General features: G+C 37.6%; 1 protein-coding gene across 1 annotated transcript in view; it reads right to left on the minus strand.

The window, feature by feature from the left end:
• The window catches only part of ATP8A2 (ATPase, aminophospholipid transporter, class I, type 8A, member 2), a 70,891-nt gene extending 69,003 nt beyond the window's left edge, over window positions 1–1,888 (minus strand). Inside the window, exons 1-3 of the mRNA XM_009075654.1 lie at window positions 1,792–1,888; window positions 1,090–1,188; window positions 215–260 (exon numbers count right to left, since the gene is read on the minus strand). The gene's annotated coding sequence lies outside the window, so the exon portion shown is untranslated. The remainder of the gene's footprint in view (window positions 1–214; window positions 261–1,089; window positions 1,189–1,791) is intronic.
• Between the last annotated feature and the right edge of the window lie 4,568 nt (window positions 1,889–6,456).

Genomic DNA, 6,456 nt, shown 5'->3' on the forward strand with positions numbered 1-6,456 from the left:
AGAACTATATAACTTTAGACAACCTTGAAGTTACATGAACGTATAAATTATAATAATCCCCCGATGCCTTGAGGGTCAGACCATCAGCCTGACAGTATCCGTCTGAAACATTTGGCAACATGCATTCCCCACCATCATGACTGTTAAAGCAACAGAATTCTTCCTAAGTATATACTATGTGCACTTTAAATACTTATACACTATTTACTCTTACCTATTGTTTTCTTTTTATTCACTGCATTGTCTGCCTTATGCCTTTTCTGCAAGGAAACAAAACATTTCATTACACCTCATTACACTTCATTAACAATTCCAAAACCATTAGAGCTAAAAGCACAACAAACTCCAAGACACATTGGGTAATTTTTGCCTTCGTGTTTGTTTTGTTGTGGTTTAAAAAAAAAACAAAAACAAGAAAACCCACACAAATCATCCAAATAGGAAAGATTTTTAAAAGAACATAATGCAACTTTTAAATAAGAGTCCTGATATTGGAATTCAGGATCAAACCTGGATCAATGGCAAAAAAATAAAATGTCACCAACACCATTTCTTTTGGAAGGAAAACAAAAGAAACAATGAGGAACACCGTATTTAGAGGGCAGTTATTCATGAGAGCTTCACAAACCAGAATGACCACTTTACAATAAACAGTAGCCAAGTAAGTTGGGGCAGATTTTCTCTGAAATAGTCTGCTCTGTGCTCAAGCTGCTTGCCCTTCCCACACCTCCCTCCCACCCCACCCCCCAAGACCATCTAGAAAGACCACACTTGTGTTAGGACTCTACAGTGTCTTCCTAACAAAAGCATAAATAGGCAAGTTTGAAGAGGTAGAAACAAGTGTCTTGACTACTACTGTTTCCTTGTTCACCATCTGAAATGAAAATACTTCTTCCATAATGAATATCCTTATTTATCTGTGTGCTACAGAAATTCTAGTCAAGTTCAGAGCTTTCAAAGTCAAAAGGATATTTTGCTGCTGTTGAGCAATGACTCAATACACTTCAGTGATACATAGCCTTATGGCATTTTATAGCTTTTTCTGAAACATTTGGTCTTTAGCACAGCCTTCCCCATAATCATACTCACATAGTCTTCTATGATTTCTTTGATGCCAGCAACTGTCAAAATAAATAGCAATGGCACCAAGGTGGTATATCTTCCTGTTGGAGAGACATCTGGAATTTGCTGTGAACAGAGAGGAAAAAAAACTTCTTATATTTGTATGTAAAATTAATTTCTAGTAAATTTGTAATTTGATGCAAAGCTCTCAGAACAGAGAGCACAAAACTTTGATTTCTGCCTGGCTGACATCCAATTTCATTGGGCCAACTAGCCAACAAGGTCTCAGTACGTTTGAAGAAACTATACCATAAAGTTAGAAGAAAGAATAAAAGGCATATGCAACAACTTCATTTCTCCTCTCTTCACAAGAAAAGGATTCAAATTATGCAATTCACATAGCAACAGTCATAATCTGGACTACCTTCAGTTTTACAAGAAGGCACAAATTCTTTTCTCGCTACAGTCAATAGCTCCATGTATTAAGAACAAAAAGATATTGACTTAACAAAATACATTGAAAAAAGTCTCGTCTTTCAATTTCAAGTACATACCTCATTAATATTGCTATTAGAATATGTTTAATTGTCTTTCAATTTCAAGTACATACCTTATTAATATTGCTATTAGAATATGTTTAAGAATTTCTTTGCAGTTAAGCAAAACAACTGAAACAACTTGTATTGCATTACCATTTCATTTTATAAACAAGGCAAAATAAAATAATACCTGCAGTAAGGCAATGAAGAGGAAGAAAGCATTTGCAGCTTTTCTTATCTGCTCATACAGGAATCGAGGTAGAAATGTCACCACACTGTACTTGGCTGTGCTGCAAGTTAGAAGATTTTTATCTTAGTATTTCATTGCAATATCATACAGAGATCATGACCATAAAATTCAAAGTAGGCTTCACAAGGTAGTGTTAGAAAGCAGTTCAACGATAAAGTGAAAACATATTTTGCATATGGAGGAAATAAGTTGCATCTGTTATGATAAAGAGCTGTACCAAAAGAGGTATCACACAGACCCAGAAGGCTGACAGTCCCACTTGAATCACTGGTACCTCTATTATTGGATCAATCAGAGATTTTACTATCCAAACTTCAGCACCATGAACAGCCAATCTTTCATCTGCATTCCAAGCACTTGATCAGGTGCTTAACCCTCATTAAAACATGGAATTTAAATATGGGGGAGGCAGAGCTGAATGTGAGAGGAACTAGAAATTCTGCAGTGCCTTTTTTAAAATGCCTCATCTTCCAGTTCAGAATCACCCTACACTCAGCTATGAATAGTCCTCCAGAACAATACACACTTTTTCAGACTGATGTTTTATGGCTTTTCCCCTATTTTATAGTGTATTTAAATGTTGTAACTAAAATATAACTACTTTCTTCCACCTTAAAACAAAAGCATACTGCACTAACTAGCCTTAATCACCTATGCAATTTCTTGTCATTTTCATGTCAAATCCATGATGGGCATAAATACAACTTCAGAAAAAAAGTGTCCAAGATGACAAGATGATTTTAACCATTCCATTTTTAAATGAGTTGAGCAACCACCCCATGCTGTTGAATTACCGAAATCAACCTAAAAGAGATTAATACTCCATCTCGCAAAGTCCGCACTCTCTGAACAAATTAGTTACAACCTAATTATCTACATGTCTACTTGAGACAGAGCAAGGAAACTCGCCACGCTGCAGAACCTGTCTGAGCTTTACAAGTGACCAAGTCTCTCCAGTAACACAGTGTTCCACTCTATAATGAAAAAACATACACTGAGAGTAGGAAGAACAACTCTGCCTTACTTTTCTCTACTCCATTAGCATATAACCTTCCCCCACTGTGACTCAGCATGAGGATGAGTTGGAGTTTTAAGAACTTGCAGCTCAGTATGCCCCGTGAAGGCCAGACAACCAGTGACAGGAGTTCTGAAGCATCATTTTGTTTGTCTTGTTTTGAGGTTTTGGTTGGTTTGTTTCTTAAAAGAAGTCCTGCATTTTCAAGGAACTGCAAACACAAAGATATTCCTCTCAAGATAAAGAAAGAACAATTGTTTCCCAACTGCTATTTTACTGAAGTTCCCTAGAAGTACCAAGAGCACCTTTACCTTAAGCCTGGTCCTATCTTTGCCACCAATAAGCCTTCCACATCAACTGAAATCCATAGCATTACTATTCAGAAATCATGAAGGACAAGTATAATCAAATCCTTTAGCTACATGATCTGCCTTTCACAATGGACTGCTATGTATAAAACTCTTACTACAACCTTGATCCACAAGCAGCTAAGTTCAGTGGGGCTCTCTTATCTATGTACAAGGTTAAAAAACTACATTCTCCAAGGCAACTTATTTGCTTTAACTGTTTTCTTTTCCCTCTTATCTTCCCCATCTCAAATTCCAAGCCATCTAATGAGACATTGCTGCATCTTCCAGAATCAAACAGTAACAAGACACAACATGGCACAATTTCTTATATAAAACTTGATTTTGAACAGTAGAGTAGAATCTGTAGGGCAAGATCAATTAAAAAACAATTAAGAAACATCACCTAATTTCATCTTCAAGCAATTACAAACCCCTACTACTTTTCATGCAAATCAGATATTACTTTAACTAGCTGTCTTACAGAAGGAAACATGACAGTATTTCTAGTACTTCAGCCAACAGACTTTCTACTGCTACTCCTGCTTAGCAGAATCACGTATTCCAACACTCAGTGTGATATTTTACAGACATCTCAGGTGGTTGGATTTCACACAGATCATGTTAACTAAGCCAGCTGAGTGAAATCATGTATCCAGATTTAAAGCACATAACATAGTCCATTTACTGTATAAATGAAGCTACTTCCTTGATATGATATTAATTTCTTCCAACTATATTTTGTTTTAAGCCACTTTTGCTTGGTCTCATGTGTAATAACCTTCCTTTAATACAGAACATAATTAAACACAGATCTCAGAATTACCTTGTGACTTAAAAGTATGGGTTAATCAACAATTTATACCTAAAAGGGAACTCCCCAAGCAGTACCAATTAGAAATAAAGCAGTGGCAGATTTTATTATACCAGAAGAGTATTCCCCTGGCTATCACACTGCTATGACTATACTAAAGCAAGAATTTGCCTCACTGCAACCAAGCCAAAACGTTCATTAACAACATTCTATCACTTACCAACTTTACAGCTAACTGGTCCAAACGTTATTCTTACTCTAACAATTGTGTTATGCCAACACAGTAAGGCTCTTTTGAAAGAGCTTTTTACATGCTAAGTCACTTCATGTATTCTGTTGCTTAAGCAACATGACAGATGCCTACAGAAATGAGGCACAGCTCTAATTAAGGACAGACACATTCAGCTGTTACCAGACAGACCAGGTACAGTCAGCATGTGTATACATAAAAAGCAAGTACATGTTACTATTCAAAAAGGAAACTTCTTGTGAAAAGCTAACTAACACTCTAAGCAGGGCAGGAGCATTTAATGGATTTGGCTCTTTAAAGGTTAAATAAAATACTTAGAAATAAATTTTAAAATACTTAGAAAGAAATTCAAAAACTTTGTGCCCCTCCCAACAGACAGCTGCATTGTAGATGACTTCAGGATAACCAACGCTCAGAAAAGTTAAAATCTACAGGTGAACAGTAGAAAAATCAGTCATCTCACTCAGAGCATAGTTTTAGTCACTAAAGATAAGTATCTGCATGGGTTAGCTCTCTGACCAGTCCCCATCAGAGACATCTTATCTTCCAAGTGTCTGGTGCCCAACTCCAAGAAAACTATGTCTGCAGCCCAGGGAACAGGTTGTGGCAGGGGAGGAGGGGAGCACATGGAGGAAAGCAAATAACAAACTGTTTTTTCCTAAAGCAACAGCTGTTACCTATGCAAACCTTGCTTAACTACACAAGTTTAATGTTTAAACAGGTATGCAACATTAGAAGAGATGTCTCTCATATATCTGTGACTTAATTCATGCAAGTTATATTTCAAGTTATGCCACTCTGTGAGTCAGGACAAATAGTACCAGGCAAATGAGTCTGGATACGCATGAGTACAGCTGAAAGAGTCCAGGCGCCACTCTTTCTAAGCCAGATTCTAAGCAGAGATTTCCCTCAAAGCAATCACTCTACAATTTGGAAAAAGTTAGGGTCATTTGCATACTTTAACTCACTACCATATTACTGAAGTGCTAAGGATTACTTATTTGTTTTAATAACATTGAAATGACAAGTAGCAAACAGTGCACTGAGAGACTCGGTGTAATCTTCCTGTATAGTTCCTCCACTTACTCACATGTAATTTTCACTTGACCTCTCCCATCATTGCTCTTTCCTCTGTACTCAAAAACTTTTTATAAAGTCAAGTTTTACTTTACTGAATCATCCTTGAAGAGGCAAAGGCTGTCAGTAATAGAGGCAGAACAGTTACTTCCTTGGGACACGTGCTGGCAACTTGCAGCTGAATACAGCTCTGCACTTTTCTAGTCAGCCCTCCAAAGCACTTCCACCCCTTCCTTTAGATTGACAACTCTGAGATGGGCTTCACCTTCAGGATAATCATGATTAAGGAAACAGGACCTCCTTGAGACACATGGTTCCTTTTCTAGGGGTGATAAGTACAAGAAGCTGTCCTTTGCTAGGCAGCTTTCACCCACAGCAATTCAATGCTACAGTTGGCATACTTGAAATACTCTCCAAGAGCTCAAGAATGAGTATCACTTAATATTGGTGCTTTTAATACACATCAATTTGCAGGAACAATTACTAAGAAAGCCAGGCACAGATATCTGAACCACAGCAAAGGGACTGGGTAATTAAAATGAATGTTAGAGACTTGAACTCTTCTCTCAGCAAACAGACTTTGTTTCCATTAACACGTACAAAAGATCAGATGCTCTGTAACAGAGAAGGACAAGAAAAAAAACCCAAACAAACCACAAAACAGAAACCCCAAGAAGATCTGCTTGAACTGAGGGCTCAAATATTGTCCTCAGTGGAACAGTGTGTGCGTGCTAAGGTCCTGCCAGGCACATGACACTTCACAGCAAGACTGACATCAGTATCTGAGGTTCTGCTATAGCTCTCAAGTACAGAAGCAGTATGACACAAGCTACCTCCAGACAGTCACCACTGCTGTGGGAGGCACAGCAACAAACTTCACGTATTTCAAGTGATATTAACAGAAAAAACAACAGGCAATTGTTACACTGAGTACAGAGAAAGCTCATTCATATAAACATCTTGCTGGCAATGGTGCCATGCAGAACACTGAGAAGGTCGTTCCAAACCCAAGTATCATGAACCAGGTTCTCAGCAGTAGCACGTCTGATAGTGAAAGGTCATCTACCTCCTCACACATATGGAAGATTGTGCATTTTCATCA

The sequence above is a fragment of the Acanthisitta chloris genome, unplaced genomic scaffold (genome assembly GCF_000695815.1).
Source record: "Acanthisitta chloris isolate BGI_N310 unplaced genomic scaffold, ASM69581v1 scaffold4725, whole genome shotgun sequence".
NCBI classification, from domain to species: domain Eukaryota; kingdom Metazoa; phylum Chordata; class Aves; order Passeriformes; family Acanthisittidae; genus Acanthisitta; species Acanthisitta chloris.